At 54.9% G+C, this 23914-nt stretch overlaps 1 protein-coding gene across 9 annotated transcripts in view; it reads right to left on the reverse strand.

The window, feature by feature from the left end:
- Positions 1-23914, reverse strand: part of adgrl2a (adhesion G protein-coupled receptor L2a) — a 905078-nt gene that overhangs the window by 448228 nt on the left and 432936 nt on the right. The window contains exon 1 of one of the 9 annotated variants that reach the window (XM_069939359.1): positions 21552-21825. The exons of the other annotated variants lie outside the window; for them this stretch is intronic. The gene's annotated coding sequence lies outside the window, so the exon portion shown is untranslated. Of the gene's footprint in view, positions 1-21551; positions 21826-23914 lie in introns of those variants that run through there. 9 annotated transcript variants of the gene reach the window in all.

A 23914-nucleotide genomic window follows, 5' to 3' on the forward strand; every position in this document is an offset into this window, starting at 1 on the left:
TGATTTTGAAGCTCTTGTAACTCCTTTCTGATGGTAGTGGGTCAAAGTTACTGTGTGGTGGATGGAAAGAGTCTTCGGTAATTCTTTGTGCCCTTTTCAAGCAACGCTTTTGCGGAATGTCATCCATAAAGGGAGGCCCCAGTGATCTTCTGGGGTATTCTATCCACAATGGATGTAGATGAATCTCTTGACCTAGTCCCTTAGTGAGGCACCACGTAGCAATCAGGCCTCAAGCTGGGACTCGGTCTAAGGCAGTGATCAGGCCTCATGGGGAGACACAACCTTAGAACCTGCTGGATTTCTGATTTATTGTCAGAGGTACATACATGACATCACATACAAACCTGAGATTCTTTGACCTGTGGGTTGGCAGGATTACCACTGTGCAAAAATAAAACTGGTCACAGCGAATATATGTAAACCAGTGATTTTCAAACTGCCCCCCACCCCTCCACCACCAGCCCGGCAAAACTCACATTCCACCTTAAGCAATCCTTATGCCATAAGTTCTCTGTGATTAGTCAGATGGTGTGTGAGTGGAAAGAAAAAGTTTGACAACCACTGTTTTAATCGTCCCTCATTGACTCGTCATGTGCAGGGTTTCAGAGCTCCAAAAAAAATGGGCCAATGACCATTTTTCTCAAGCCAAATATTTCAGTCACAATTGGGTCGAGAGAAGTGATTGTCAACCTTCCCTTCCCACTCACATCCCACCTTAAGCCACCCCTTACTAATCACAGAGCACCGATGGCATAGGGATTACTTAAAGTGGGATGTGAGTTTAGGGGTGCAGTTTGAAAATCACTGATATAAACAAAAAGAATAGTAAACAGATAATGAATGTAAACAAACTTGGCACTATGGAGAGAATAAAATCAATTAAGTGCACAAGACTCCTTAAACAAGTGCCTGAATGAACTTCAGAAATGTTACATTCTAAATCTAGTGAAACGTGACAATAATGGAACCTTTACCTTTAGCAGCTGTTCCTGAACCTGGCAGTGAGAGTCTTGCGGCACCTACCCCTCTTTTCTGAGGACAGCAGCGAGAATAGAGCTTGTGCTGGCTGGTAGAGGATCTTTGATGATTGTTGCTACTCTCCGACGGCAGCGTTCCCCGTGGAGGTCGTCGACGGAGGGGAGGGCTTTGCCTGTGACGTCCTGACATGTGTTGGCTCTTTTTTTTCCAGGGTGCCCGCGTACCAGACCACGATGCAGCCGGTCAGCACACTTTCCATCATGCCTCGAGAAATTTGCCAGAGTTTCTGGTGTCATACCAAACCCCAGCCCTCCCCCTGCAAAATCTTGAGAAGTACTCCCATCAGGAAAGAGATTCAGAATCCCAAGCAGAGAAGCAACTTCTTCCCATGGGCAGTGAGAATGCTGAACAACTGATGAATGGCTGAAGCAACTCTCCAAGACTCTACTATTTACTAATAATATTTAATTAGAATATATGTGGGACGAGGCAGAATAATAATTCAGCACACACTAGAAGGGCCAAAGAGCCACTTTTCTGTGCTGTACTGTTCAATGGTTCTGCTTACAAACTGTGTATGTACATCGAGCATGTTATTTTGATATGTGCGTTTGCAGTGTTTTGCACCGAGGACCAGAGAATGCTGTTTCGTTGGGTCGTACTGGTACAAATGGATGGCAAATGAACTTGATGAGGATTAGGTCACTCTTGGAAATCAGGTCTCAGGAGGAGACTAGGCCTCACTCAGTGTACCGCCAAGACCTCTGCTCTGACACCCTCAACAGGAGGCAAATCTGGGGATGAAATCTCACCACCTACCAAAAATGACCGACGGGCTGCCCTTAAATAGTTGTAGCATGCAACTATTAAGAGGGGTCCAAATAATTTAATAAAAGTTGAGGGACCGTGAGGGAGAGAGGGGAAGGGAGAGACTGTGGTGAGAGTGGGAGAGAATTAGACACAGAAGGGGGGTGGGTGGTAGAGACATGCACAGACTCAGTGGTGCGAAGAGAATGAGGAGCAGAGAGAATAATCTTTACAAAATCTTGACAGCCCAATACTTTAACTGACCACTTCGGCCCAAGAATGCTGCCTGACCTGCCCAATTCCTCCAGTTCACTCGAGATTTCAGCATCTGTATTTTCCTGGGGGCTTCTCCGAATAAAATGCCTAATTTGGTCTTTTAGTAAATCAGCTTAAAGTCAGTATTCACCAAGAGTTTAGTGCACACTGGATTCTCATTGCATGCTGTGTGTCAGTCAAAGTATCCAATATCTTCTGGATTACCCTCTCTAATGCTTCTGCAGGTCCCTCAAGGGGGAAATAACCATCCCATCAATGCGAATGGTGCAATCCCCACTTCACAAATCCCTCCCAAGCTCCTCTTAATCATATTTGTTTTGTGATGGATTTGGCCAGCGTCTTGTCTCTCGGACTGCGATAGAGAATTTTTGGAATTTTTTTTTTAAACTGCCAAGATGACCTGCAGAGACCGCAGACACAAAAACCCTCTTGCAAGGCCAGACATCTGCAGATGGATCTGTGTAGCCCGCTCAGTACTTTCACTAAGGCTGCCTTCCCGTCGCCAACCTGACCTACTTAGGAGGCATTACTGTGTCTGAGCGCATCGCCTCTCAACACATTCACTGCTCAGCTCCTCCAGAGGCTGCTCATTGAATCCATAAACATTTTTAAATTAAGTGACAGCAGGATGGCAAAAGCAAGTCTGAGAGCTTCGGTCTGCAGAGGGCGAATCACCCGACGCATCCGGAAGAGGGAAACAAAGTGGAGGGGCCGCAGATTCTGGGATGGTGGCTTGCTCAAGCAGCAGAGAGGGCAGGGTGGGGGCGCAGAGGCCCCAGGCTAGCCGCACGCACTGATTGTGTCGACCGATGGTCACAGGCCTCTGGAATGAGGTATGGTTAGGGTGACCAACAGGGGAGGATGCTGCAACGACGCCAGATCCCGTCAGGACACGACTGGCAGCGGGGAGGCATCAGGCCGCCGATGAAGCGAACAGGAATCTTGTGCAGCTGCGGAGGTGAATCTGCGGGCACCGTGATTCTGAAAGAACTCTCTTTTGCTTCTCTTTCTCGCTTACCATTGGGGCAACAGGCAATACCATTGGCGATTCTTCATCTGCCTTACTCCAGGCAGAAGGCAATTTCATGTAATGTTACTTGTTCTGTCGATTACATGACACTAAAGGAATACTCTTTGCAGATGATGCCGCTTTAGTTGCCCATTCAGAGCCAGCTCTTCAGCGCTTGACGTCCTGCTTTGCGGAAACTGCCAAAATGTTTGGCCTGGAAGTCAGCCTGAAGAAAACTGAGGTCCTCCATCAGCCAGCTCCCCACCATGACAGCCAGCCCCCCCACATCTCCATCGGGCACACAAAAGTCAAAACGGTCAACCAGTTTACCTATCTCGGCTGCACCATTTCATCAGATGCAAGGATCGACAATGAGATAGACAACAGACTCGCCAAGGCAAATAGCGCCTTTGGAAGACTACACAAAAGAGTCTGGAAAAACAACCAACTGAAAAACCTCACAAAGATAAGCGTATACAGAGCCGTTGTCATACCCACACTCCTGTTTGGCTCCGAATCATGGGTCCTCTACCGGCACCACCTACGGCTCCTAGAACGCTTCCACCAGCGTTGTCTCCGCTCCATCCTCAACATCCACTGGAGCGCTTACACCCCTAACATCGAAGTACTCGAGATGGCAGAGGTCGACAGCATCGAATTCACGCTGCTGAAGATCAAACTGCGCTGGGTAGGTCACGTCTCCAGAATGGAGGACCATCGCCTTCCCAAGATCGTGTTATATGGCGAGCTCTCCACTGGCCACCGAGACAGAGGTGCACCAAAGAAGAGGTACAAGGACTGCCTAAAGAAATCTCTTGTGCCTGCCACATTGACCACCGCCAGTGGGCTGATATCGCCTCAAACCGTGCATCTTGGCGCCTCACAGTTTGGCAGGCAGCAACCTCCTTTGAAGAAGACCGCAGAGCCCACCTCACTGACAAAAGGCAAAGGAGGAAAAACCCAATACCCAACCTCAACCAACCAATTTTCCCTTGCAACCGCTGCAACCGTGTCTGCCTGTCCCGCATCGGACTTGTCAGCCACAAACGAGCCTGCAGCTGACGTGGACTTTTTACCCCCTCCATAAATCTCCGTCCGCGAAGCCAAGCCAAAGAAAGGAATATTGAATCTTGAACATTTACGACCCCAGTTCCCAATCTTTCAGAGTGTCCGATCTCAGAGTCTCAGACACTAATGTGTCAGTAATAGATTTAAAAGGGGCATCTTCCTCACAAAGCCTCTACGGCCCACAATATCTGTGCTGAACACGACGTCAAATTGAACTAGATCTCTTCTGCTTGCACCTGATCCATACCCCTCCATTCGCTGCATATTCATTTGTCCCCCCCCGCCACCTCCCCCACCAGCCCCTTCAACATCCTTTACAAGGATGTTGCCTGGATCTGTAAAGGGAGGCCCCGGTGATCTTCTGGGATATTCTACCCACAATGGATTTAGATGAATCTCTCGACCTAGTCCTTTGGTGAGGCACCAGGTAGCAATTAGACCTCAAGCTGGGACTCAGCCTAAGGCAGTGATCAGGCCTCAAGGGGAGACACAACCTTAGAACCTGCCGGATTTCTGATTTATTGTCAGAGGTACATACATGACATCACATATAACCCTGAGATTCTTTAACCTGTGGGTTGGCAGAATTACCACTGTGCAAAAATAAAATTGGTCACACTGAATACATGTAAGCCAGTGGATTTCAAACTGCCCCTCATAATTGTAAATACCTCTATCAAATCTCCCCTCATTCTTCTATGCTCCAGGGAATAAAGTCCTAACCTGTTTATCCTTTCCCTGTAACTTAGTTCCTGAAGTCCGGGCAACAGCCTAGTAAATCTTTTCTGCACTTTTTCTATCTTATTGATACCTTTCCTGTAGTTAGGTGACCAAAACTGCTCACAATTCTCCAAATTTGGCTTCACCAATGTCTTATGCAACTTTGCCAGATCATCCCAACTCCTGTACTCAATTCTTTGATTTATGAATTTCAATATGCCAATAGCTCTCTTTACAACCCTATCCACTTTCAGGGAATCATGTATCTGTCTTCCCAGATCCCTCTATTCTATGACATTCCTCAGGGCCCTACTTTTACCACGCACGTCCTTTCTTGGTTTCAAAATGCAACACCTCATCCTTGTCTTGTATTAAACTCCATCTGCCATTTATCAGCCCATTTTTCCAGTTGGTCCAGATCTCTCTACAAGCTTTGAAAACCTTGTCATCTGCATACTTCCTGATCCAATTTACCACATTATTATCCAGATCATTGATATAGATGACAAACAACAATGGTCCCAGCACCAATCCCTGTCACAGGCCTCCAATCTGACAAGCAACCATCCACCACTACTCTTTGGCTTCTCCCGTCCAGCCATTGTCGAATCCAGTTCACTACTTCAGCATCAATACCTAGCACCTGAACCTTCCTGACTAACCCTTTGACCTTGTCAAAGGTCTTACTAAAGTCCTTGTAGACAACACTCACCGCCTTTTCTTCGTCGACTTTCCTGGTAACTTCCTCAAAAAACTCTACAAGATTGGTTAAACATGACCTACCACGCACAAAGCCATGTTGACAATCCTTAATCAGTCCATGGCTCTCCAAATAATTGTATATCCGATCTCTTAGAACACCTTCTTAGAGTAATTTATGTGTGTATGTGAGCGAGAGTATAATGTGTATATTTAACATGTCATTCCAATCGAAGACAAATTCCTACGCGCACACCTGTCACTTTTTTTTAATCTCTCCATCTTCATGCACGATTCTCTTCAAGAAATAACAAGCAAGAAAGGGTTTCAGCGTTTACCATAGGGTTAGCACAATGCAGCCTCACTCAGTGCCAGCGATCCGGCTTCAAATACGTAAGGCGTTTGGCCGTTCTCCCCATGCCTGGATGGGTTTCCTCCAGGTGCTCCCCTTCAAAAGCGTACGGGGAGGAGTTGTCGGTTCATTGAGGTATGTGGACAGCATGGGCTCGTGGGCCGAGAGGGCCCGTTACCGTGCTGCATGTCGGTGTGTTGCGGGAGATGGGAACTGTTGATGTTTCAGATCACCACCATCACTTCCTCCACCCCCCCCTCCCCCCACCCTTCCCACACATAACTATTTACAGCACAGAAACAGGCCAGTTTGGCCCTCCTAGTCCGTGCCGAACATCATCTCCCACCTAGTCCCACTGACCCGATATGGCCCATAACATCCCTCCTGTCCATATACCTATCCACACCCCTTCCATCCATATACCTATCCAGCAGATGGTTTGTCACTCCAAATCCCAGCATCTGCAGTCTCCTGTGTGTTCTCCAGCATCCCTTCCCTTTCTGCTAAAGGGGTGAGATTTTCCTCGTTTCCGTCCAAAAAAAAATTAGAGAACATTCGCGAAATCCAGGAGAATGTGGAACCACAGACTCTGAAAACATTGGAGGAAAAATGATAGCAGAAAAAGAAAACCATCCTTAAAATAACACACTCACAAAATGCAGGAGAAAAGTGGAACTACGGTCCCTGAAAAGGCAAGAGGAAATATACCTGCAACAAAAATCAAATCTGCTGGAGGAACTCGGCGGCATCAGTGGGAGAAAACAAATGGTCGACATTTCAAGAAAACTGGCTGCTCAGAGGAACAGGGGAAAACAGAGAGGAAGTGTTCACAGGGATAATACTTACTAACAGATCTCTACCACCACCCCCCACCCCCCCACCTTCCGACAAACCAAACATAAAATAAAACTCAAAACGGACAAGAACCACCCCCCCCAATTTTTTTTTTGTTCACTGCTACTGCTTTGTTCTAATGTCTGCAGACTCCCGAGGTCAGTGGGTTAAGATGGTGAACAAATGGTGCACTGCAACACCCCCCCCACCCCCTTTCTGGTGCCAGGCTCCATAGAAGCACTCTTTAACATCTCTGACTGTGTGACAACACCCTTTCACTGCACTGCCCATTATTACTCAAGCAACATAACAATGCAGGGTCCATTAGTACATTGCACCACAGGACATTCGGCCCACAACGTTGTGCCAACTACACCACCATCTAATCCCTCCGTCATTAGGAACAGCTCTGTGCCACAGATGGGCAGCGAGGGACCATCTTCTCGAGCTAGGTGGTGACAGATAGGTGGACCTTAGCTACAAGGAGGGCAGGGGGAGCGCTGTTACCCCTCCCTCCCACATTCCCGTCCCTCACCCGTAACTTCGCTTCGAACACTCGCCTCTCGCTTCGATTTTCTTGCGGGGGGGGCAGGAAGATTTATGCTTAAAAGAGATGGGAGCTTTCGAGGGGGATCTAGCTGAGCGGTCGGAAGGTGAGAAAATGGGCACAGAGTGGCTTCAGGAGTGGACAGGACGCACAACAACAGCAAAGGTCGGCTCAGCTGCAAGAAATGCTGATGGAACGTTGGGAGAATCAGATGTTGAACCTGATGATTATAACGAGTTATTTTCAAATCCATCTTTATACGCACTGAGATTCTTACCTGCTGCGGCCCAAACATGTACTTAGTTTAAAAAAAAAATCAACTAAAACAAAGAGCGTAATTAATTGAATTCAAGAGACATAATAAATGCATGCGTGGGTGAGTGAGTGCGTGCATTCACATATCCGCAGCGCATGTATGTGCATGTATGTCAGCGCCCGCATGTGCGCATATGCTTGTGCACATGGGTGCATGTGTGTAGGCGCTTGTGTGCACGCCTGTGTGTGCAAAAAAAAACAAGTTAACAACAGAGCAGACTTATTTTGCAATGGGTAATAAAGGGAGGTTCAAGGTTGGGAAGAAACTCTTCTTGATCCTCGAGGTGCTGGTCTTCAGGCTGAAGGGAGCAGTGAGAAGGGGTTAGGACCTGGGTGACGAAGGGTCCCAATTAATGTTCACTGCCTTCTTGAGGCAGCGCCGTACATGGATGTCTTCAATTTTAAAACGAAACTAAATAGTGCACCAAATTAAATTAACAAAAGGTAGGTAGATAATAAATATTCAGAGCATTCCTCATGCAGGGAGGTCACGCAATGGTGCGGACAGTCCTTTCGTGGTGTGGGAGTAGTCCCTGATGAGTGTGACAAGGGGAGGTTCAAGACTGTGACACCCATTGGGAAGAAACTGTTCGGGAAGCTCGAGGTGCTCTTTTTCAGGTTTCTGAGCTTTCTGCCGGTAGGTAGCAGCAAGAAGAGGTTGTGAATCATGTGGGGACCTCTGACCATTGCAGGAAGGGGTCGAAAACGTCTGCCAGTTAGGTCTGCACGGGGATCAAGGACACGGCAAAGGTAGGGTCTCAGGGCTGGAACCTTTGATGGTCATCAGTCTATGTTTCAGGGCTAGATTTTCCCCATTGGCGCCGAAACATTCAACGCAGAATTAATTGAACTTGTTTTCCTTATTGCAAACTACAGGGGATTTTATTGTTCACTGCTCTACCCGAATACTAATGTTCAGCTTCTATCAGCAAGTTTAAAATCTTCCGGAGGAGCTCAGTGGGTCAAATAGGGGGAGACAAAGAGTTTTCAATCTTTTGGATTGGAACTTTTTGTCAGGACCGATCGAGTCCCAATGCAGGGTCGGCACCGAAACATTGGCCATCCTTTTCCTCTCACCGACGCCCCTCGATCCGCTGAGTTAGTTTCTCAAGGTTCCAGCCTCTGCCATCTCCTGCGCGGCCCTGCTCTTTCTTTTGTCGTCCTCCCGTGGGCTTGTGCGCGTCCGAGCCACGCATCTCAGTGACGCCGGGTCAATGCCAGGCTTTGCCCCCCTCCTGCCGGGTGAAGTAGTCCCCAGTTTCCTGCAACTGAAGGAACCCCCCCCCCAACCTCATCAATTCTACCAGAGAGCCGCTCTGGCAAAAAGCAGTCACGGATATCGTGGGCCAAATAGCCTCCTCGGTGGCAACTATTCTACTGTTACATAAAGGATGGGGTTGAAATTATCCCTCATTACTGGTTCATTGTAAAATCTTGAAGAGCATGTTCCCATGCTGCACTATGTTCCGTGCCAATATTTAAAGCAAAGCTAACAGGGGGCTTGGATAACAGCTGCAGCTAACGCACTAACGCACACACATGTAATTTCTTGTCCTGCCTTAATGAACACTGACCTGTTCATTTTAAACAGGTCACAACCTCCTCACTAAGAACAAGGGAATGCAAATAGGAACCTGGTTAACATGCCCGCTACTGATACAGTCCGTGCAAGGTCAGGTTAGTGGAAGGCATATTAACCAAGCTGTTGATATCACCCACACCACCTTGACAAGCAAGACTCCACGATGCAAGATTAGAAGGATGTGTAATGGATTCTATCCGCTGAGGTGGGTGCATGACAGAACCTCTCTGGAGCACATTTGCAAATGCAAACATGTTCCAGAGTACAACACAAAAGTCTGCAGAAGCCACAGTTGAAATAAAATCACAGTGCTGGAGAAACTCACTCAGCCGGTCAAACAACATCCTTTATAATTGCAAAGATAAAGATACAGGACTCAACGTTTCGGCCTTGAGCCTTTCATTCAGGAATAAGCAAAATGTAGGCAGGGTGCCCAAACAAAATGGTGGAGAGGAGGAGCAGAGTCCCATCGACAGGAGGTAATAGGTGGATAAGGGAGGGAGGGAAGGCTCAAGGCAACATCCCCAAGATAAAAAAAAAGAAACAGTTTCTTCTCACTAAGGTCACACCGCCACACACCTGGTCAGAAAGGCAATCCATGAAACCAAGTTAAAGCACAACGCTGGAGCAACTCAGCTGGTCAAACAGCGTTCTTTATACAGCAAAGATAAAGATTCATAAAAAACGTTTCGGGCTTGAGCCCTTCATCAGCCTTTGAACTGTGCTGGGCAGATTACAGGAAGCCCGGACACCCACCCCCCATCCACACGGAGGTGCATTCAATGAGCCGAATAGTCCACATTTGGTCTGCATCACTCCCTTGACTGGGAGCACGGGTGTCCGAAGACAAACACCCTTTTTAAATCGTGGTGAAGCCACGCCTGAGTGGGAGCAGTTACTGTGACTAGACTCCTCCGGGGGGGGGGGGGGGGGGTGGGGGGGGGCGGCGGGGAATACTGACCTCAGACCCTCAAATCTAATCATCACCAGTCAGAGTGGTGTTCGTCCTTTGCTCATGTACGGACGCACCAGAACAATTCTTGAAACAAACCAGTGGACTTCGTAGGGTAGGCAAGCTTCGCTAGGTGGGCATTCTCTTGACTGGTCCACGAATCTGGCCGCACTGATTGAACAGGGACATGCTGTCAATGGCACACGCACACACCCAATGCCAGAGAGGGAGAAAAGAGATCGAGACTCAAAGGAGAAAGGGAGAGATAAATACAACAAACTGCTTCTTTGGCCTCTCTCCCTCTCCCTCCTACTGTGAGGGACAACACTAATAATGACTTTCCGTCTGCCTTACCGCAGGCAGAAGAAAATTTGGTGTAATATTACATGTTCTGTCCTATTACGTGACAATAAAGGAATGTTGAAAAGTACATATGCACGTTCCATGAGAAGGAGAGAAAAAGACAGATACAGGGAGCTTTGAACATCTGCATTAACAGAATGAATGAAATCTGCTCACAGACACACAAATGTTCGCTCCCCCCCACCGAACATTGGCACACACAAGATTAGATTTTCACACAGCATCGTGCACTCACATACAGAACGCGATTCGCGCGCATATATACACCCAGCGCAACACTGGTCGAGCATTACGTAAACTCTGATATTTTCATGGCTCAGGTGCATCCATGAATCCAACTTGCCGTTTACCCAGCAAAAGCTGCAGCACAATCTCAGCACATTTAATTGCTTCAACGTCCGTTTCCCAACCAAGGCTAAACAGGGCAAGTTAACTTCAGCCAGTCGAATCCCAAAAGTCTCAAGGTGTTACAAAATGGAAGTGAAGCGCAATAATCTGCAGACACTGGGGTTGAAATAAAAACACACCGCTGGTGAAACTCAGCTGGGCAAACTGTGTCCTTTATGTCACATACACAAAGATACCTTGATGAAGGGGGCTCAAGCTCAAAACGTTGGTTATGTATCTGAGTCTTTGCGACATAAAGGACACGGTTTGACCTGCTGAGTTTCTCCAGCGGTGTGGTTTTGCTATTACAAAATGGACTCAGTGCAGCACCACCAATTGCCGACAGAACTAACGTTCATGCTCCCAACTCAAACACCAGGTGTGAAAGGCTAAAGCCCACTGCTGTTCTACGTTTAAGGTCTTCTTTTCTTTTGTTGCTACAGTTGTTTCATTCTGCACCCAGGGACCAGGAAATATATGGAAATCAAAAGCACCTGTTCTGACAACTTGAAAAGGAAGCTGGCTCAACATCGGGATGAATGGGGAAATATATCCACGGGGCTGAAGAGAAAGGCAAAGGAACGCAAATGGCAGCATTGAACTCAATGCCGTTGCTGTCCCAAAAGATTCAATACTTTAAATATAAACATTTTTAAAAATATATATATGTACAGGAGAGAGAGAGAGAGAGAGAGAGAGAGAGAGAGAGAGAGAGAGAGAGAGAGAGAGAGAGAGATAGATGCATATTACTTAAATTCAGCCCATCTGAAAAATCAGACGAGTGAAACATTAAATTCTGCAGCCGCTGCGACTGTAGTAAAAACACAGAAAATGCTGGAGGAACTCAGCAGGTCTCGCAACGTGCAGAGGAGGGAAAAATCCAACAACTTGACTCACTCCCATTCTATCCAATTCCTAAAGTCAAATATGAAAGATCATTCAATTTAAGCAAACTCACCCAATCACCATGCCTAATAAACTCCACTGTATTCTGATTGAAAGGACCTGGCAAAAATCATTAACCTGACACGATAACTCTTCATTTTCTTGGCCTCTCTAAAAATAACAATCGTGGTTACTTCCAGTGTTGGTGGCTATATTTTAGCATTCCTGCATTCTATGAGTACTTTGCATTTCCAGCTTTCTGCGTCTAATGCATTTAATGACACAATTTCTCCGCCAAAAGCGAATCCATCCGTTAGAAACGGAGGGGAGGAAAGGTTTCCACCTCGGTGGGGGCCAAGGCTTCACCCGTGTGCGATTTTTGACCCACCGCGTCGCGTCGAGGGAAGCAGTCCACACTGCCAGTTCCTTGTCCTCCTCGGGACACGGTGAAAACACAGCTGCGCTGCCAACGCAAAGTTTCTAATTATACACGCAAAGTGTCCCGAGTTAACCCAGCAGCCAAGATTTCATGCACAGAGCAGTGAATGGATGAAGAGATTTTTTGTGCGACCCAAATGACATTTTGGCTGGAGGCATCAGTTGAACTGCAGGTGGCAAGCCTTTGTGTCCATCTCCCCCTCAGACACACCAAGCATCTTCCTCAACAACAAATACAGTTTGCACTTGGTAAATGACACAGTTGTACAGGCAAACAACCCACAGACATAATGCGAAAGCCATGGGTTAAGGAGTGGGGGGGGGGGGGGGGTAAAAGAAAATCACAGGGAAAAAAAAAAAAAAATCGCTTATTTCCTAAGACCCTCCAAATTGCCTGGTGAATTATTAATCATATTCTGCAATGTTCTGAGCTTCAAGACATGATTGAAGATTATTATTTTGGAACAATATGCTCCTGCAAGTAAATTATAAATTTCTTACAGATTTACCGAAGGAACGACTCTGGGTGCCCATTAATCGCCAGTTCCTACTGAGCTTCTCTCTGGAACGGTGCAGGGAAAGAGGAATACAAGCAAGCTCTGCTAATTCCCTCTCCAATGACCCTCGTGTGGAGTTGGCTGCAAAAAAAATCAATGAATGCAACAGGGGTGCTTCAACAGACCCCTCACTTCAGACCAACCGCAGAGCGAGGACCAAAGCAAAATTATGTTCGCCGAGGATCGGAGAGAAAGGGGCGAAGTCAATTTGAACATCAAGTTGGCAGGGTTTGATTAAACAATAGCAAGAAGGAAAAAATACAATAGAAGGATTCCAATTGATTTCATTCCATTCAGAAAACATCAAAATTATATTTCCAATTTGTAATCAAAGTTACTAAAATAAAAAGCACAGTCTGAAATAGATTCTCAAAATCAAAAAGGATTTCCAAACAACCGCACTGCTAGCGGTTCAGCATTTCTTTGCACATTTAAGCACCTAGAGTCCTTTTTCTACCCACTGGCACTCTACCCTTCGCTTATGCCCCGGGTTCTTATAGCCTTGTGTCACCTGCAGGCTCCAAGTCCCTTCCCCTGCCTCTGCAATGAGTCGTCTTCTCCTCTACCCCCCCCCCCACCCCCCACCTCACCAGAGAGGAATTTCCAGCTTCCCGGTTCCGCTCTCCCGACGTCGATCGCCAGCCGCTTCCGGCTTCTATGTGCCAAGGAGCTGGTGGACCTCTGCTTCGCCCGCGCAAACTGCTCGCCAAGCGCTCCCGGCCGCCGCGAGGCAGCTAGTCCTCAGCTCGTCCTTACATCTTCTTCCCGCTCGGCAGCAGGGTCGGATGCGAGAACCGCACCCCCACTCCTCCTCCTCCCAAAATAAAAACCCACTCACCCCACCCCTCCCCACCCAGATGAATCTCGTTGCTCTCTTCTACGCACGCTGGTGGCTGACTGTGGATTCTCTACTACTTAGCTGAGTGGAGATCAGCTGGGTCAGCTCTTCTCAAGAAGGGGTGGGATGCTACGCTCACTAAATTCACTGAGCAAGCATTGATCACATTGTAAAAGCAACAACTTGCATTTATATAGGGTCTTCAGCATCCCAAGGGTACCACTCAGGAGGACATCCGGAAAAGAAAGCCGTACAAGGAGATTTCCAGTACTGGTACAAGCAAATGGGCTTGGTTGGTTGAACAATTATTTCAGTGCAAGATGTCGAAAGGACAAAAATGGTAAAAATAAAACAAGCAAGGAAAAGGAACATCCATCTATTAGAGTGGCTGCCATAGTGATTAAAACAGAAGTTTTTTTTTTAATGGACTAATAATACGAAACCTCTGCCTTGGCAATTATCTCTCGGACATTTATGTAACAGATTGGCAATAAGTAGCAAATAATTAAATTCTGGCAACGTTTCCCCTGTCCCCCGTACAATAAATAAACTCTTAGCCAACAGCTTAAAAAGGGGGCAGTGGGGCACTGGCCTGGTGCTAAATAAATCTCAGTGAAAGGAAGAGAACAAATAGTGAATGGTAGCTGTCTGCCTCACATGCACCCACTCACAAAGTCACTTCAAAATGTCTTCAGTTTCAACAGCAAGTGTTATAATTACAAAGTACGTTTAAACTTGCAACTTTTTTTTTTAAAAAGGGGGAAATTGTTAATTTTGCAATCCCCCGAAATAAATAAAAGCAGAACTGACACGTTACAAAAATTCTGCTGTGTGTGTGAGAGAAAGGGATTTCAAAGAGAGGTTTTAGAGAGGGGAGTGACAAAGAGATAAAGGGTTTGACGGGGTGGTGGGGGGGGGAAGGAAGAGAGAGAGAGAGAGAGAGAGAGAGAGAGAGAGAGAGAGGAGAGGGATTTGACGGGGTGGGGGGGAGGAGAGAGAGATAAATGTTAAAGAGGGAGAGAGAGATGAAAGGGGTTTGAGAGGAGAGACAGAAAGGTGTTAAAGAGGGGAGTGAAAGAGAGAAAGGGTTTGACAGGGAGAGAGAGAGAGAGAGAGAGAGAAAGGTGTTAGCGAGGGAGGAGAGAGAGATGAAAGGAATTTGAGAGAGGGGGATAGAGAGGAGTTGAGAGAGGGGGAAAGTATGTATCTGTGCTGCTGTTTCTTCAAGAGATCTCCACATTTCCGAGGAATGCTGAAGTCAGGCTTCCTTCAGCACATCTTCACAACGTGTGGAAGATTTGGGTTAAAAGAGCAAGCGGTCGAGAGAAAGTGCTTTCAATCCTCAATCCCCCACCTTCCACCAGTTACTCAAAGCAGAGAGAAGCCACAGAAGCAGCTCGGGGAGAGGAGGGAGTTTCACAGACCCAAGAAGTTGAGTGGCCAACAGCGCAGCTGGGAAGGAGTTGGAAGGGAACTCGCCCTCCTCTCCTGCCTTCCACGGATCGCAGTGACTGGGTGCGGTACGGCTCGGCTGTGGCGGGGGCAATGGGGAGGGCTCTGGATTCGACAGGACACCCGAATGCTAATAAAAGAATGGGGGCAGTCACCCTGATATCACATTCCCCCCCCCCCACCAAATTAACCAACAAGATGTGATTTGCAAGGATTCACGTCTTTGGGGTATTTTGTTAAATAAAAGAGCAAGTGAATTAGCAACAGATGTTCAAGGACCGAGTAAACGGCGCAGATTTATTGTTTAAACCCTTGCAACAACAATATTAAAACACCCTCCGCTTTAATTTTGAGACCATGACAGCGAGTCCGGCCGCTTCGTGTGATCCAAGATGCAGAGGAATTCGCGGAGAAGCAAAGGGGGGGGGTCAACTTGGGTGCATTGTTTAAATAAAAGCCCCCCCCCACCCCCCCGCCTCACCAGCACTTGCAATCCCCAGGGAGAGGTCAGAGGGTGCAGTTCTCTCCCTTTAGTACACCAGACTAGAAACGAGGCAGGGGGGGGGGGGGGGGGGTGGTTCTTGCAGCAAAGACATTGTGGGGTCTTTTTAAAACAAAAGAGGGGAGGGGAAGAAAGGAACCAAGATAGCAAGTCCGACACAGGCCTGGCCATCGGCAATCCTTCTGCACCAAACCCTTCACCCTCTGTGTCCAGAATCACAGCTACATGCTGAAGTTTCTCGCTCGCTCTCAACTGAACTGGTGTCAGGAAGAGAGAGAGAGAGAGAGAGAGAGAGAGAGAGAGAGAGAGAGAGAGAGAGAGAGAGAGAGAGAGAGAGAGCTTTGATATGTTAATTCCTCATCAAACACTTCGGATTCTCGCACCCATATTACATCTGACAGCTAGATGGGGGGGGGGGATAAGCAACTCTTCGTTTTATTATTTGTGGAGGGGTGTTGGGGAAGGGAGTGAACAAAAGGATTGAAACACCACAACGAGCAGACACAGGCGGTAACAGGGCGAGTGGGTCCACTGTTCGCCTCGCGGAATACAGATTGGATCTATTAAATAGATAAAGCGAGACATACATTTCTTCAGACCATGCCCCTCGCGAGACAGCACACTCCATGACCGACAGGATCGGTGACTGAGCTGACACAAGTTACAAAACGAGATCCTGCTGAGAGCGAGAGTGAAAGGAGTTTCAGGAGGGGGTGTGAGGGGAGGGGGGGGCTGGCGAGCGGGGGGGGCTGGCGAGCGGGGGGGGGCTGGCGAGCGGGGGGGGCTGGCGAGCGGGGGGGGCTGGCGAGCGGGGGGGGCTGGCGAGCGGGGGGGGCTGGCGAGCGGGGGGGGCTGGCGAGCGGGGGGGGCTGGCGAGCGGGGGGGGCTGGCGAGCGGGGGGGGCTGGCGAGCGGGGTGGGGCTGGCGAGCGGGGGGGCTGGCGAGCGGGGGGGGCTGGCGAGCGGGGGGGGCTGGCGAGCGGGGGGGGCTGGCGAGCGGGGGGCTGGCGAGCGGGGGGGCTGGCGAGCGGGGGGGCTGGCGAGAGGGGGGGCTGGCGAGAGGGGGGGCTGGCGAGAGGGGGGGCTGGCGAGAGGGGGGGCTGGCGAGAGGGGGGGCTGGCGGAGAGGGGGGGCTGGCGAGAGGGGGGGCTGGCGAGAGGGGGGGCTGGCGAGAGGGGGGGCTGGCGAGAGGGGGGGGCTGGCGAGAGGGGGGGCTGGCGAGAGGGGGGGCTGGCGAGAGGGGGGGCTGGCGAGAGGGGGGGCTGGCGAGAGGGGGGCTGGCGAGAGGGGGGGCTGGCGAGAGGGGGGCTGGCGAGAGGGGGGCTGGCGAGAGGGGGGGCTGGCGAGGAGGGGGGGCTGGCGAGAGGGGGGGCTGGCGAGAGGGGGGGGCTGGCGAGAGGGGGGGCTGGCGAGAGGGGGGGCTGGCGAGAGGGGGGCTGGCGAGAGGGGGGCTGGCGAGAGGGGGGGCTGGCGAGAGGGGGGGCTGGCGAGAGGGGGGGCTGGCGAGAGGGGGGGCTGGCGTAGAGGGGGGGCTGGCGAGAGGGGGGGCTGGCGAGAGGGGGGGCTGGCGAGAGGGGGGCTGGCGAGAGGGGGGCTGGCGAGAGGGGGGCTGGCGAGAGGGGGGCTGGCGAGAGGGGGGCTGGCGAGAGGGGGGGCTGGCGAGAGGGGGGCTGGCGAGAGGGGGGCTGGCGAGAGGGGGGCTGGCGAGAGGGGGGCTGGCGAGAGGGGGGCTGGCGAGAGGGGGGCTGGCGAGAGGGGGGGCTGGCGAGAGGGGGGCTGGCGAGAGGGGGGCTGGCGAGAGGGGGCTGGCGAGAGGGGGGGCTGGCGAGAGGGGGGCTGGCGAGAGGGGGGCTGGCGAGAGGGGGCTGGCGAGAGGGGGGCTGGCGAGAGGGGGGCTGGCGAGAGGGGGCTGGCGAGAGGGGGGCTGGCGAGAGGGGGGCTGGCGAGAGGGGGGGCTGGCGAGAGGGGGGCTGGCGAGAGGGGGGCTGGCGAGAGGGGGGCTGGCGAGAGGGGGGGCTGGCGAGAGGGGGGCTGGCGAGAGGGGGGCTGGCGAGAGGGGGGCTGGCGAGAGGGGGGCTGGCGAGAGGGGGGCTGGCGAGAGGGGGGCTGGCGAGAGGGGGGCTGGCGAGAGGGGGGGGCTGGCGAGAGGGGGCTGGCGAGAGGGGGGGCTGGCGAGAGGGGGGGCTGGCGAGAGGGGGGCTGGCGAGAGGGGGGCTGGCGAGAGGGGGGCTGGCGAGAGGGGGGCTGGCGAGAGGGGGGCTGGCGAGAGGGGGGCTGGCGAGAGGGGGGCTGGCGAGAGGGGGGCTGGCGAGAGGGGGGCTGGCGAGAGGGGGGCTGGCGAGAGGGGGGCTGGCGAGAGGGGGGCTGGCGAGAGGGGGGCTGGCGAGAGGGGGGCTGGCGAGAGGGGGCTGGCGAGAGGGGGGGCTGGCGAGAGGGGGGCTGGCGAGAGGGGGGCTGGCGAGAGGGGGGCTGGCGAGAGGGGGGCTGGCGAGAGGGGGGCTGGCGAGAGGGGGGCTGGCGAGAGGGGGGCTGGCGAGAGGGGGGCTGGCGAGAGGGGGGCTGGCGAGAGGGGGGCTGGCGAGAGGGGGGCTGGCGAGAGGGGGGCTGGCGAGAGGGGGGCTGGCGAGAGGGGGCTGGCGAGAGGGGGGCTGGCGAGAGGGGGGCTGGCGAGAGGGGGGCTGGCGAGAGGGGGGCTGGCGAGAGGGGGGCTGGCGAGAGGGGGGCTGGCGAGAGGGGGGCTGGCGAGAGGGGGCTGGCGAGAGGGGGGGCTGGCGAGAGGGGGGCTGGCTGAGAGGGGGGCTGGCGAGAGGGGGGCTGGCGAGAGGGGGGCTGGCGAGAGGGGGCTGGCGAGAGGGGGGCTGGCGAGAGGGGGGCTGGCGAGAGGGGGGCTGGCGAGAGGGGGGCTGGCGAGAGGGGGGCTGGCGAGAGGGGGGCTGGCGAGAGGGGGGGCTGGCGAGAGGGGGGCTGGCGAGAGGGGGGCTGGCGAGAGGGGGGCTGGCGAGAGGGGGGCTGGCGAGAGGGGGGCTGGCGAGAGGGGGGCTGGCGAGAGGGGGGCTGGCTGAGGGGCTGCGAGAGGGGGCTGGCGAGAGGGGGGGCTGGCGAGAGGGGGGCTGGCGAGAGGGGGGCTGGCGAGAGGGGGGCTGGCGAGAGGGGGGCTGGCGAGAGGGGGGCTGGCGAGAGGGGGGCTGGCGAGGAGGGGGGCTGGCGAGAGGGGGCTGGCGAGAGGGGGGCTGGCGAGAGGGGGGCTGGCGAGAGGGGGGGCTGGCGAGAGGGGGGCTGGCGAGAGGGGGGCTGGCGAGAGGGGGGCTGGCGAGAGGGGGGCTGGCGAGAGGGGGCTGGCGAGAAGGGGGGGCTGGCGAGAGGGGGGCTGGCGAGAGGGGGGCTGGCGAGAGGGGGGCTGGCGAGAGGGGGGCTGGCGAGAGGGGGGCTGGCGAGAGGGGGGCTGGCGAGAGGGGGGCTGGCGAGAGGGGGGCTGGCGAGAGGGGGGCTGGCGAGAGGGGGGCTGGCGAGAGGGGGGCTGGCGAGAGGGGGGGCTGGCGAGAGGGGGGCTGGCGAGAGGGGGGCTGGCGAGAGGGGGGCTGGCGAGAGGGGGGCTGGCGAGAGGGGGGCTGGCGAGAGGGGGGCTGGCGAGAGGGGGGCTGGCGAGAGGGGGGCTGGCGAGAGGGGGGCTGGCGAGAGGGGGGCTGGCGAGAGGGGGGCTGGCGAGAGGGGGGCTGGCGAGAGGGGGCTGGCGAGAGGGGGGCTGGCGAGAGGGGGGCTGGCGAGAGGGGGGCTGGCGAGAGGGGGGCTGGCGAGAGGGGGGCTGGCGAGAGGGGGGCTGGCGAGAGGGGGGCTGGCGAGAGGGGGCTGGCGAGAGGGGGGCTGGCGAGAGGGGGGCTGGCGAGAGGGGGGCTGGCGAGAGGGGGGCTGGCGAGAGGGGGCTGGCGAGAGGGGGGCTGGCGAGAGGGGGGCTGGCGAGAGGGGGGCTGGCGAGAGGGGGGCTGGCGAGAGGGGGCTGGCAGAGAGGGGGGCTGGCGAGAGGGGGGCTGGGCGAGAGGGGGGCTGGCTGAGAGGGGGGCTGGCGAGAGGGGGGCTGGCGAGAGGGGGGGCTGGCGAGAGGGGGGCTGGCGAGAGGGGGGCTGGCGAGAGGGGGCTGGCGAGAGGGGGGCTGGCGAGAGGGGGGCTGGCGAGAGGGGGGCTGGCGAGAGGGGGGGCTGGCGAGAGGGGGGCTGGCGAGAGGGGGGCTGGCGAGAGGGGGGCTGGCGAGAGGGGGGCTGGCGAGAGGGGGGCTGGCGAGAGGGGGGCTGGCGAGAGGGGGGCATGGCGAGGAGGGGGGCTGGCGAGAGGGGGGCTGGCGAGAGGGGGGCTGGCGAGAGGGGGGCTGGCGAGAGGGGGGCTGGCGAGAGGGGGCTGGCGAGAGGGGGGCTGGCGAGAGGGGGGCTGGCTGAGAGGGGGGCTGGCGAGAGGGGGGGCTGGCGAGAGGGGGGCTGGCGAGAGGGGGGCTGGCGAGAGGGGGGGCTGGCGAGAGGGGGGGCTGGCGAGAGGGGGGCTGGCGAGAGGGGGGCTGGCGAGAGGGGGGCTGGCGAGAGGGGGGCTGGCGAGAGGGGGGCTGGCGAGAGGGGGGGCTGGCGAGAGGGGGGCTGGCGAGAGGGGGGGCTGGCGAGAGGGGGGCTGGCGAGAGGGGGGCTGGCGAGAGGGGGGCTGGCGAGAGGGGGGCTGGCGAGAGGGGGGCTGGCGAGAGGGGGGCTGGCGAGAGGGGGGCTGGCGAGAGGGGGGCTGGCGAGAGGGGGGCTGGCGAGAGGGGGGGGCTGGCGAGAGGGGGGGCTGGCGAGAGGGGGGCTGGCGAGAGGGGGGGCTGGCGAGAGGGGGGCTGGCGAGAGGGGGGGCTGGCGAGAGGGGGGCTGGCGAGAGGGGGGCTTGGCGAGAGGGGGGCTTGGCGAGAGGGGGGTTGGCGAGAGGGGGGTTGGCGAGAGGGGGGTTGGCGAGAGGGGGGTTGGCGAGAGGGGGGTTGGCGAGAGGGGGGTTGGCGAGAGGGGGGTTGGCGAGAGGGGGGTTGGCGAGAGGGGGGTTGGCGAGAGGGGGGTTGGCGAGAGGGGGGGTTGGCGAGAGGGGGTTGGCGAGAGGGGGGGTTTGGCGAGAGGGGGGTTGGCGAGAGGGGGTTGGCGAGAGGGGGGTTGGCGAGAGGGGGGGTTGGCGAGAGGGGGGGTTGGCGAGAGGGGGGGGTTGGCGAGAGGGGGGTTGGCGAGAGAGGATAGAGAGATGAAAGAGGTTTGAGAGAGACACACGCACAGAGGGGTTTGAGAGGGGGATTTGAGAGAGGGGATAGAGAAATACACAGATGTTTGCTTCAGTGTATTTTAAGGACGTGAGGACAGTCTGATGAAGACCTTCTGACTCAACGTTCAGTGTCAGACAAGGGGGCTTGAATTCAAACCTGTTTTGAGGCACATTCTGCCCCTCCTCACCTCCAAAATAAAATAACACAACCGCTGGCTTGAATGCTCTGAAATTCAGAAAGGGTATTTTTTTGAAATGTTTCTCCGGATTTCTGGAGGGGACGGCGAGTTCACGAATGCCCTTTCTCTCGGATTGCTTCCTTCACATCCTGGGGAGATGCTCACACCGACACCACACGTCCAGAAGTTCAGGGGGGGGACGGGTAACACGGCCACTGGGTCGTGGACCTTCTCTCTCACTCGCACAAGGCGGAGGGACCCCTCAAATCGGGCAACGCACGCCCACCCCCACGAACCCATCGCAGGGATCGTTCCCTTACCATCTCCGGACAGATTCTAAAGCCGAACACGCAAGAGGTGTTAAGGTGAACCCTTCGAGCGGCGAGATGAAGTTGAACGCGAACGCGGATGAAAGATCGAACACGGAATACGGGAAGAACCGGTATTCCGAGAAACTCGCTCTTCCATCCCCTGCAAGTTGGGAGAAAGGACGCCTGTCGGGCTGTTCATTCCAGACCCCAGTCCCAGACTTTCCTTGGCCATTTGAGAAGCTTACCTTCCCAGCAGGTTAGAGAGCGAGGGGCGCGTCTCGGGAGGCGAGCCAGCCGGGGAGGGGGAAGAGAGCGGCTGGAAGCCACGGCGGGGCGGCGGGGAGTCCGGCCGGTCCGACTGCATGCTCCAGTCACCAGGCGCAGGGGAAGGTGCCTTCCTTCCTGGGCTCTCTCCTTTAAGTCCAAACACCTTGCGGCTCATGTTTGCGAAGAAGTGCCCGAACTCCTCTTGCACCGAACCCCCAGCAGCTGAGCGGAGAAGCGCCGCTGGAGGAGGAATTTGCCATCTCCCAGGATAGGCAGGGTCCGAGGAGCCGCGTCCCCCACCCCCCTGTTACTGCCCCCCCATTCTCAAGCGCTTTCTGCTTCAGGGGAACAAGGCACTGCGAGGAAGCCAGGCCAGCTCACCACATGAACGCAGGCCCCTTTTTGATCGACTTGCCCGTCTGTTGTAAGGGGGTGGGGGGTTTGCTGGTGAGAAGGGGGAGGGGGATTAGGAAGAGGCAAATTGTGAGACAGAGTCCCACTCCAGTCCTGAACTGGAGTCGCCAGATGTTGGGTAACGTGAGTGGGGAGAGAGAGAGAGAGAGAAACTGCGGAGAGAGAATGGAAGATTGAGAGGGAGAGGAAGGAAAGAGGGGAGGAAGGGAAAAAAGAAAGGAGGGAGGGAGGGAGGAAAGAAAAAGGGGAGGAGAAAAGAAAGGAGGGGAGGGAGGGAAAGAAAGGAGGAGTGAAAGAAAGGAGGGAGAGAGGGAAAGAAAGGAGGGAGGGAGAGAAAGGAGGGAGGGAGGGAAAGAAAGGAGGGAGGGAGGGAAAGAAAGGAGGGAGGGAGGGAAAGAAAGGAGGGAGGGAAAGAAAGGAGGGAGGGAGGGAAAGGAGGGAGGGAGGGAGGGAAAGGAGGGAGGGAGGGAGGGAAAGAAAGGAGGGAGGGAGGAAAGGAGGGAGGGAGGGAAAGGAGGGAGGGAGGGAAAGAAAGGGGGGAGGGAGGGAAAGAAAGGGGGGGAGGGAGGGAGGGAGGGAAGGAGGGAGGGAGGGAAGAAAGGAGGGAGGGATGGAAAGAGGGGAAGAAGGAAAGAAAGGAGAGAGGAAAGAAGAAGGGGCAAATGAAAATGTCCCGTTTGATACGCTGTGAAGAGAAAGCCCCCAGGTCAAATTCCCGGGGACAGCGAGGTGTCTGGGTCGAGACAACGTCCCGCTCCTCCACTTCGCGATCGATCCGACCGCGCAGCGCTCGCACACACCGGGGCGGAGTGGGCCGGGGAAGGGAGCGGAGCAGCTCTCCGCCAACACGGGGCAGCGGGGCAGCAGGTTCGGCCGGTGAGCGCTGCTCGGAGCTCGGGCAACAGACGGAGAACGCGGGGCTCCCGCGGGGTCCCTCTGCCGGAGGAATCTCTCTTCAAGGAGGAACGCGGGGGGAGTTCGCTCGGACGGTCGGCATCGCTCACAAAAAGCGGCTGGGTCCAGGCTGCTGGGTGGTCGCCGATTTAACAATGACCCCCATTCCGGTGGGGACTCGAGAGAAATTCCTCGTCCCAAGAGAAGTTTGGGAATGTGGAGTTCGCTGGGACACGGTGAAGGTTCTGGGCGCATTTGAGAACCTCACCGGGGAAATGGGGGGGGGGGGAGGGGGGGGGGGGAAAAGGGGGGGGGAGGGGGGGGGAAAAGGGGGGGGAGGGGGGGAAAAGGGGGGGAGGGAAGGGGGGGGGAGGGGAAGGGGGGGGAGGGGGGGAAGGGGGGGAGGGGGGAAGGGGGGGGAGGGGGGAAGGGGGGGGGAGGGGGGGAAGGGGGGGGAGGGGGGAAGGGGGGGAGGGGGAAGGGGGGGGAGGGGGAAGGGGGGGAGGGGGGAAGGGGGGGAAGGGGGGGAAGGGGGGGGAGGGGGGAAGGGGAGAAGGGGAGGGGAGGGGGCATCAATATTTGGCTGGACTGGTTCCGACGCGAAGCTGCTGGAGCACTCGGCAAAGTCGCCAGCGTCTATGCACACACATATATACTCTTATACTCACACTTACACGCACTTGCACACATATACAAACTCACACACACTTACATACTCACACGCATATACACATACACACATGTATACACACTCACACACATACACACACATATACACACTTACACTTTCACACACATACACTTTCACACACATACACACTTTCACACACTTCACACTTATACACACTCACACACATACACATTCTCTCTCACACACACACGTGACCAGGTTCAGACCCATAAAGTTGACTGACCCTTTCTACTCATGGATGTTACCCAATCCATTGAGTCCTTACAGCAGATCGGTTTCTGTTTGTGTGTAACATGTCAGTCCGAAAGGCTGTTTTCTGCGCTGTGATGCAAGGTAATTCAA

The sequence above is a fragment of the Narcine bancroftii genome, chromosome 5 (assembly GCF_036971445.1).
Source record: "Narcine bancroftii isolate sNarBan1 chromosome 5, sNarBan1.hap1, whole genome shotgun sequence".
NCBI classification, from domain to species: Eukaryota; Metazoa; Chordata; class Chondrichthyes; order Torpediniformes; family Narcinidae; genus Narcine; species Narcine bancroftii.